Genomic DNA, 9,357 nt, shown 5'->3' on the forward strand with positions numbered 1-9,357 from the left:
TATATATATATATATATATCGCCCTTGAATCTAGCGGGATTTGCAGGATTAACATTAGGTATTAGGTTTAGACACGTTAGCCTCGCAAACAGTACGACGCTCGAAAACACACTCACACGCACAAACAGGTCGCCTTCAACCTCGCAACATCGGCAATACACAGATTCGTGTGATTTTCTCAAGTAAAATGCACTAATGCCTCACGTATGCAATTCCGTGTGAGAATGTAAGGCGATACCTCATCGTAGGTTGTGCGCGTGTCATACACCCCCACACACACACGCACATGAATGCACGCACGCACGCACGCACGCACACACGCACGCACACACACTCATACACACAGGAACCCACGCACACACACACACATGCACGCACGCACGCACGCACGCACACACATTACACACACACATATACACACACACACATACTCATACACACGCACGCACGCGTGCGCGCGCGCACACACACACACCCACACACACACACTCACCCACCCACACACACACCCACCCACACGCACGCACGCACGCACGCACGCACACACGCATGCACGCGCGCACACGCACGCACGCACACGCATGCACGCACGCAATGTTTTTGAATTTGTTCTTTCGCAACATATTTGCGAAGCTATTGGTTCATGACTAAATCATCCGAAGTTTGCTCAGCTGCCCAGCAAGTGGCGCCCTTGAGTCCTTGACGTTATCGGGGAGGTCTAATTCGTTAGGAAATGGGTTAATTGGTCTTCAGAGGGATTGGCACTGCGTCCGACAGCACGGCAGACCTCATTAGACGTTATAATCATCGTTAGCATCTGCTGTGATTGCGAAAGCGACGGAAAATACCTCGGCAGCAGCAGCAGCAACAGTCGTACTGGCAGTGGTAGCAGTAGCAGCAACAGTAGCAGCAGTAGTAGCAGTAGCAGTAGTAGCAGCAGTAGCAGTAGCAACAGTAGCAGTAGCAGCAGCAGCAGCAGCAGCAGCAGCCGTAGCAGCAGCAGCAGCAGCAGTAGTAGCAGCAACAGTAGCAGCAGCAGCAGCAGCAGTAGTAGTAGCAGCAGCAGCAGCAGCAGTAGCAGCCGCAGTAGCAGCAGTAGCAGCAGCAGCAGCAGCAGTAGTAGCAGCAGTAGCAGCAGCAGCAGTAGCAGCAGTAGCAGCAGCAGCAGTAGTAGCAGCAGTAGCAGCAGCAGCAGCAGCAGCAGTAGTAGCAGCAGTAGCAGCAGCAGCAGTAGCAGCAGTAGCAGCAGCAGCAGTAGTAGTAGCAGCAGCAGTAGCAGCAGCAGTAGCAGCAGCAGCAGCAGTAGCAGTAGTAGTAGTAGCAGCAGCAGCAGCAGCAGTAGCAGCAGTAGCAGCAGCAGCAGTAGTAGTAGTAGCAGCAGCAGCAGCAGCAGTAGCAGCAGTAGCAGCATCACAGGCAATGAGGAGCAAATACGAGTCTGACGCTCCAAAATAATGCGTCGTAAAAAGGCAAGGCGTAGGTACGTCGCTGACGGCGATCACAGCACAACGCACCGCATGCACGCATGCCACGCCTACGCACGCACACGCATTTCACATGCATGCACCGCCACACACACACACACACACACACGCATGCACGCACCACACGCATGCCACGTACACACGCACGCACACACACGCACACACGCACGCACGCACACAGTTATCATTACTATTGATTTGATATGTGTTCTGCCGCCAACATATTTGCGGAAGCTAGGGTGGCTTCGAATGACCTAAATCAATCCGAAATGTGCCTTAGTGCCCAGTCAAGTGGCCGGCGCCCTTGCAGTCCTTGACGTTTATCGGGGACGGTCTAAATTCGTTTAGGAAATGGGTTTGTTAATGGTCTTCAGAGGATTTGCACTGCTTCCGCACAAGCCACGGCAGCATCTCGATTAGAAGTTATATTCATCGTTAGCATCTGCCCCTGTGAATGTGAAAAGCCGACGGTAAATTACCTCGCAGCGAGCAGCCCGCAGTAGCAGCAACTAGTGCGTTACTATCCAGTAACAGCCATAGTAGCAGCAGCAGCAGCAGCAGTAGCGGTAGCAACAGTCTACTAGTCCAGCGAACAGCAGTAGTAGTAGCAGCAGCCAGCAGCCAGCAATAGCAGCTGCGTAGTTAGTAGTAGTGTAGCGCAGTAGTAGCAGCAGTTAGCAGCAGTCGTACTTAGCAGCCAGTAGCGCAGCACCCAGCAGCAGCAGCAGCAAGTAGCAGCCAGCAACAGTCGCTACTATCAGGAACAGGCAGTAGTAGTAGCCAGCAGCCAGCAGCAGCAGCCAATCAGCCAGCTGCAGTATAGTAGTAGTAGCAGTAGTAGCCGCGTAGCAGTATGCAGCAGCAACAGTCGCACTCAGCAACAACAGCCAGCAGCAACAGTAGCAGCTAGTAGCAGCTAGCAACAGTAGCATCAGTAGCAGCAGCAAACAGTACGGTAGACAGCACACCGCCCACCACCACCGCACCACAGCACAGGCCACGCCCACACCGCCACCCGCACCGCCACCGCACCGCCCACGCGCACCGCACCGCACCGCACCGCCCACCGCCCACCGCCACCGCACCGCACCGCACCGCCACCGCACCGCACCGCACCGCACCGCCACCGCACCGCACCGCACCGCCACGCACCGCACCGCACGCGCACCGCACCGCACCGCACCGCCCGCAACCGCACCGCACCGCACCCGCACCGCACCGGCCACCGCACGCGCACCGCACCGCACCGCACCGCCACCGCACCGCACCGCACCGCCCCAACCGACCACCGCACCGGCACCGCACCGCACCGCACCGCACCGCCCACCGCACCGCCACCGCCCACCGCACCGCACCGCACCGTCACCGCACCGCCATCTCACCGCCACCGCCACCGCACCGCCCCGCACGCACCGCACCGCACCGCCACCGCAGCCGCACCGCCACCGCCACCGCCCACCGCAGCCGCACCGCCACCGCACCGCACCGCTCCCACCGCACCGCACCGCACCGCCACACCGCCCACCGCACGCCACCGCACCGCACCGACCGCACCGCCACCGCACCGCCACCGCACCGCACCCGCACCGCCACGCACCGCCACCGCACCGCACCGCACCGCACCGCACCGCCCACCGCACGCGCACCACACCACACCACACCACACCACACCACACGCACACCACACAGGCCACAGCCACACCACCACACCACACCGACACCGCACCGCCCACCGCCCACCGCCACCGCACCGCCACCACAGACAGCACCCACGCCGCACCGCACCGCACCGCGCCGCGCCGCGTCCGCGCCGCACCGCACCGCCACGCCGCCACCGCACCGACGCACCACAAGCGCACGCTTTCGCCACCACAGCAGTGCCGCCACCGCACCGCACCGCCACCGCACCGCACCTCGCACCGCCCCACCACAAGCACGCCGCCACCACAGCATGCCGCCACCGCCAACCGCACCGCACCGCACCGCACGCCACCGCACCGCACCGGCCCCACCGCACCGCACCGCACCGCATCCGCACCGCACCGCCCACCGCACACAGCACCCAGCACAGCCACCACAGACAGCCACAGCCACAGCACACCACACCGACCACCACACCACACCACACCACACCACACCACACCAGCACCACACCACACCACACCACCCACACCACACCACACACACCACATCCACACCACACCACACCACACCACACCACACCACACCACACTACACCCGCACCGCACCACACCACACACAACCACACACACAGCACAGCACAGCACAGGCCACAGTCACAGCACACACACCACACCACACCACAGCCACAGCACAGCACACCGCACTGCATCGCACCACACCACACCACACCACACCCACCATACCATAAACCATACCATACCATACCGATGCTTGATAATACCATACCATACCTGTAACCATACCGATTACCATACCATACCATACATACCATACCATCAATTTACCATTACCATACTTGCATCATTTACCACACCATGCCATACCATTGAACTGCCCACTCGTACCGCTACCGTTACCAGACTATAATCATGTTGATGGTTCGCCATACTATACAATATCCTATCTCGGTTATGCAACATGGCATGCCATGCAATGCTTTATGCATTGTCATAGCTACTTGGTTCTTTTGTGTTACGTCTTATATTAATTGGCTGGTCTTAGCCGAGTGGGAGAGAAAGCAGCTCGCATTTGTTACGTGAGATTATAGGCTGCGCGAACGAACGAAGGTGATATTAATTCGCTAGTGGTTTACGTAAGAACGCGTGTTGTCTGCAGCAACAACATGTGTGGCGCGGATCATTCTGTGCTTACTGCGTGCTATCTGGTGCGTGCGTGAGCGCGGTACATGGTGCGCTTGCGCATATTTGCCGGGGCTGCGTATTGCCGTCGCTATCTGTGACTGTTGGAGGTCGCGGGATGGAAAAGAGACCCGATGTGCTGAGAGTGCAGTGACGTGATGGGTGGTGATGGATTTTGTTGGTTCGCTGGTTGGCGGTGCATGTGTGGGCATGGGTTATGTTGTCCACCGGCTGCTGTGCTGTGGATGCACTCGTGTGTCGCGATTCCGCTCAGTGCCGGGTGAGTGAGGTGTTCGGTGAAAAATGAGTATGAGACTATGATCCGCGCGGCACTGTGTCCAAGTGCTGTGCCGTCGTACGTCTACCGTGGCTTGCCTGTACGGTGGCGTTCAACCAACGGAGATGAAAGAAGCCATGCTGCGATTTCAAAAAATGGTTTTTAAAAATCTTGGTCTCTTGTTCCATTTTTCTTGTCCATTAGGTAAAACTTTCGTGTGCTGTCAGTGTTTCTACCTTGCTCTCGTGGTGTGTTTGGGTTGGGTGGTGATTTCTGATCCGGGTTGCCGATATCGCCATCGGTACTAGCAGCGTGGATGTCACATTGTTTGTCCGCAGGCCCACAATAAATTTACGCACTTTTGACGCGCGACGGGTCACGATCAGTACGACAACACACACAACACCACCACACCACACTCACAGACCCAGACTTAAAATCCAAAATTAGTCCGATCAAAACACACATTTCGGTTGTTGGTTTTTTTTGGTGGTTGTGTATGATTTTTGTTGCATATAATTTCACGTATAAATGAATTGGAGTGTCAATGACACTGTTGCTTGTTTGTGTTTGGTGTTATGTGGGTCGTTTGTTTTTCCGGTTCTTTCAGGATCTTGACTCTTCGCTGGTGTTGGTGATCGGCTTTTGCTGCTTTGTGGTGGATATAGTATGAGGTGTGAGGGGGGTGGTTTTTTGTTGGAAGAAGGAGGTGGTGTATATAAAGTCAAGAGTATATATGTTGGGAAAGATACTGTTGTGTTGTGTTTGCCCCATGGTAGAAGTCAGCATCGGTTTGAGCATATCTCTGCCTGTTTGTCTGACCTCTTTGTATATTACTTTATGTGATGTTATTCTTGAGTATGTTATTCGTTCGCACTTTGGATGATATATTCCCGGAGTTTGTTTTGGGTTTGTTTCTTTGTGTGGGTTGTTATGTATGTCAACATTAGGGGTTTCATGCTCCATTGGAGCAGTTATAGTTGAGTTGTGTGGAGATCGTAAAAACGAGTTTTCGGTGTGAATGTGAGAAGTATTGGGTACTTGTGGAGTGTTGATTGTTTACTGTTGTGATGATTGGGTTGTTGTGTGGTTGGTGTTGGTAGTAGGTTATGGTTGTGGTGTGGGTCGGTGCGGTGTTGTGTTTTTGGTGTGGTGTGTGTGGTCACCTGATGTTTCTTCTGGTGGTGTTGGTTTTGAGGTTGGGTTGTTGGTAGGATCTGTGGTTATGATAATAGTGAGGTTCGTTGGGTTAGTTTGAGGTGGGTTGTTTTGTTTTGTGAGATGAGAATAGGTGATGTTTTTTTGTTAGTTTTAGTTACTTAGGGTTGAGCTTATGTCTCTTGCCATTGTATTGTGTTTGTCTGGTGCGGTGTGATTGGTGTTTTTGTATTTGGATGTGGTAGGAGTAGAGACGGATTGTTGTTTTATGTGGTGCGAGTTGTGTTGGGTGGGTTGGTGTTTTGGTGGCGTTTGTGTGTGTGCTTGCGGGTTCTTTTTGGTGGCAGTGATGGTGTTCTTGGCTGTGGTGGAGCTTGTGAGTTGATTTTCGGTGCTGGGGTGTCGGGGGGTCGTGGTGGTTTGTTGGGGTTTGTGGTTTATTTTATATGGGGCCTGTGGTATGGCGGTGTGTTTGTGTGGAGTTGGTTTTTATGGGTTTCTGTTTGGTTTGTGTGGGGTTTTTGTCTGAGCCAGTTGTACTTGGAGGCACAAAATTAGGGTTGATGTTTTGGGGCGTATATGGTTTGTTTTGTGTTGGGGACAAAATCGATGTCAGAATTTTAGTGGTGGTATGGGCCTTATTTTCCATTGTTGTTTTTTGTTTTGGCCGGCTACTACTTGATTTGGAACGTTTTTGTTCGCTCTTGGTGTGTGTGTTTTTGTGTTTGCGGTTTTGGTGTGTTTTATTTGTTTTTTCGTATTTTTGAGGTATAGCTAGGTGGGGTAATGGGGGCTGTGTCGTTGTGTTTTGGGTGTTGGTATGCTGAGTTTGGTGGCTTTTGTTTTCTGTGTTTTTTTTTTGTTTTTGTGGGGTGTGTGTGTCGTGATGTTGTGGTCTATTTCTTCTGTGTTTTTTGTGTTGTCGTGCTTTTTTTTTGGGTGTTCTTTGTGGTTGGTGTGTTGTTGTTATTTTTTGGTGGTTTTTTGGCGCCGGTTGGTGGTGTTGTTGGGTTGGTGGGTGTCGTGTTGTGGGCTTTTCGTCGTTTGATCTGTAAGTTCTTATTTTTATAGTAGTGATCTGGGTGTTTTCCGGTTTCAATCTTATCTACGTGTGTTGTAGTTTGTGGCTGTTTGTGCCAGTTTGTAGTTTGTTGGGTGTGGTGGTTTGGTGTGTATTTTTTATGTTGACAACGGTTATATTGCAATTGTGGAGAGACTGTTTGATGTAAGGGTGTTTTGTTGTGGTAGGGGGTGTGTCTTTGTTTCGATAATTATCTTGGGCGGTGTTTGGGTTTCGACTTGTTGATTTTCTCCTGTTTGTAATGGTTCCATATTTTTGGCCTCTGCTTCTTTTTTGACCTGCGGGCTCTGGTGATGTTCCGATGATATTTGGGGTTTCTGGGTTGTGAGTCCTTGAAGTCGGGGTCTTGTACTGAGTGTTCATGGTTTTGTTACTGAGTTTATAGCGAGTGGGATCGGTTTGGTCTTGTGGTGTGTGTTGTTCTGTGGTTTGGGTTTGATTCCGGGGTGGGGCTGGGTGGACTGATTGTCGTTTGCTGGTGTATTTCTGTTTTTGGTGTTCTGTGTTTTTTTCGTTGGTGTTTTTGTGTTTGTGTTTTTGGTTTTTTTTGTGGGTTGTGGTTTTGTTTTTTTGCTTAGGGATTCTGATTGTGTTGTGTGTGTGGTTGAGTGGTGGGTTTGTTGTGTGAGTGATGTTATGTTTTGGGTGATATTTGTGTGTTCTATTCTGGCTTTTATTTTCTTGTGTGGGTTCGGTGGGGTAGTTTACGGTTGAGTTTGACTCTTTTTTTGTACGACGGTTTGATCCATGCGGTTGCTTTTTTGTTCATGTTGTTCCTTTTGTTTTTTGGGTGTGGTGGGTGTTGTGTTTCGTTTTCTGGTGTTGGTTGGTGTGGGGTGCGTTGAGGGGTGTGTGTTATGGTGTCATCGTGTGTGTGGGAGTGCTCTTTTTGGATTGAGTCTTTGTGTTTGTGGGGGGGGTTTTGTGTTCTTCTTGTTTTTTTTCTTCTTTGGTGTTTGTTGGTTGTTCTTTGGATGGTGATGGTTTTGTGGTGTATCGTTTGTTTTTTCCGTTTTTTTGGGTGGGTCTTTTGTTTGTGTTTAGTGGTTGGGTGTCTTGGTGGTTGTGGTTTGTTGTGTGTCAAGGGGTCTGTGTTCGAAGGGCTTGATGTTTATTGAGGGTTTGCTTTTCTGGGATTTCGTAGGACTCGATGTGGTGTTTTGTCCGGTTAAAAGTATTGACTGTTGTTGATGCATAGGAGCGTCGAGACCTCGGCATATGGGAGTTTTTCCTTCGTTTTGGAAATATATAGGGCGTGTTGCTGGGTCGATAATAGGTTTTCTTGGGATTTTAGCAGTGCGGCGGATGATAAGGACCCCAAACAGCCATGTGTGTGTGGTAAGCGGGTCTTTGGGTTCTGTCTTCGGTGCAAAGTCGGACCACAGGATGTGATCAAATTAGGTTAGTAAGTGTTTTCTGAGTGTTTAATGTGGGTGCAGTGAGGTACTTGATGCTTCACAGTGGCGTTTGTAGCTTGTATCAGTGCTTTTGTTGTCTTAGGGATGCATGTCTTTTTGGCCTGTCCCGATGGTGGTTGTAGAGAGGGCACGTTAGGTCGTGGATTTGGGTGTTTTTTGGATGACTTCCGTGGAGGTTTGGGTCTGTTCTATGTTAAATTAGTCTTGTCTGACGGCGAGGTGTTCTTTGACGGCATGTGGCCGGTACTTGGGACGGTGCGTCAATGGGTGTGTGTTGATTACGCCCTACCGTTGGAATTGCTTAATCAGGTTGTCTCTGAGGTGTTTGGCTACCGCACTGATTCATGCGTTAGAATGCGAGGTCAGAGTATAAAGTTTTAGACGCTTTTCGTAGGCACCACTGGTGTCAGGTGTGTATGGCGCTATGAGGACCCCCTGGTGATAAGTTGTTGTTGGCCCAATCGTTTTCCGCGATTGGGGGATTTGTCAGCCTGGGTTGGGGCAGTTACTTTTATAATGTTATGTTTGTCTTTAGTGTGTCCTTAGTGGGATGAAGAGTAGTGGTCTGTTCGTATGTCGCGCAGGTGTGTCCTGGGCTTAATCAGTAACTTTTTGTTGGGTTGGGGTTTGCTGTTGGTTTGTTTCTTAGGTTGGGGGTTTGAGATAGATGGTCCTGCTGTTACGCCTTTGTAAGTAAAATGTGTTTTGTTCATCGTGGTTGTGCTGTCATTATTTTTTGCTTAATTGTTTGTGGACTTGATGCAGTTAATATCGGGAAAACGTTACCGAAAAATCAGGCTTGAATGGTTTTTGTGCTGTGCTTTTGCGTTGTTGTTGGCTTTGTAATTTTTGGAGCCTTGGAATACGTCGTGTTGTGTCACTTGGTTGCCCTTTTTATGTTTTTATGAATGTGAAAGCAGTTTGGATTGCCATATTATGTGTAGTGTTCCTGTCCAAGCATGGAACTGTCTCATGAGTGCTGTGAACTCGTTTGTGTCCTACGCGTGTACGGGGGGTTTTGTGAGTGGTTTGAATGGATTCCAACGCGGGCTTTTGTTGGCGACTTATGAAGGTATGCTGTGTGTGCAACGTATGA

General features: G+C 51.2%; 1 protein-coding gene across 1 annotated transcript in view; it reads right to left on the reverse strand.

The window, feature by feature from the left end:
- Positions 1-9,357, reverse strand: part of LOC106813969 (F-box only protein 3-like) — a 66,200-nt gene that overhangs the window by 6,608 nt on the left and 50,235 nt on the right. The window lies entirely within an intron of this gene.

Source organism: Priapulus caudatus, unplaced genomic scaffold (assembly GCF_000485595.1).
Source record: "Priapulus caudatus unplaced genomic scaffold, Priapulus_caudatus-5.0.1 Scaffold850, whole genome shotgun sequence".
Classification (NCBI taxonomy): domain Eukaryota; kingdom Metazoa; phylum Priapulida; class Priapulimorpha; order Priapulimorphida; family Priapulidae; genus Priapulus; species Priapulus caudatus.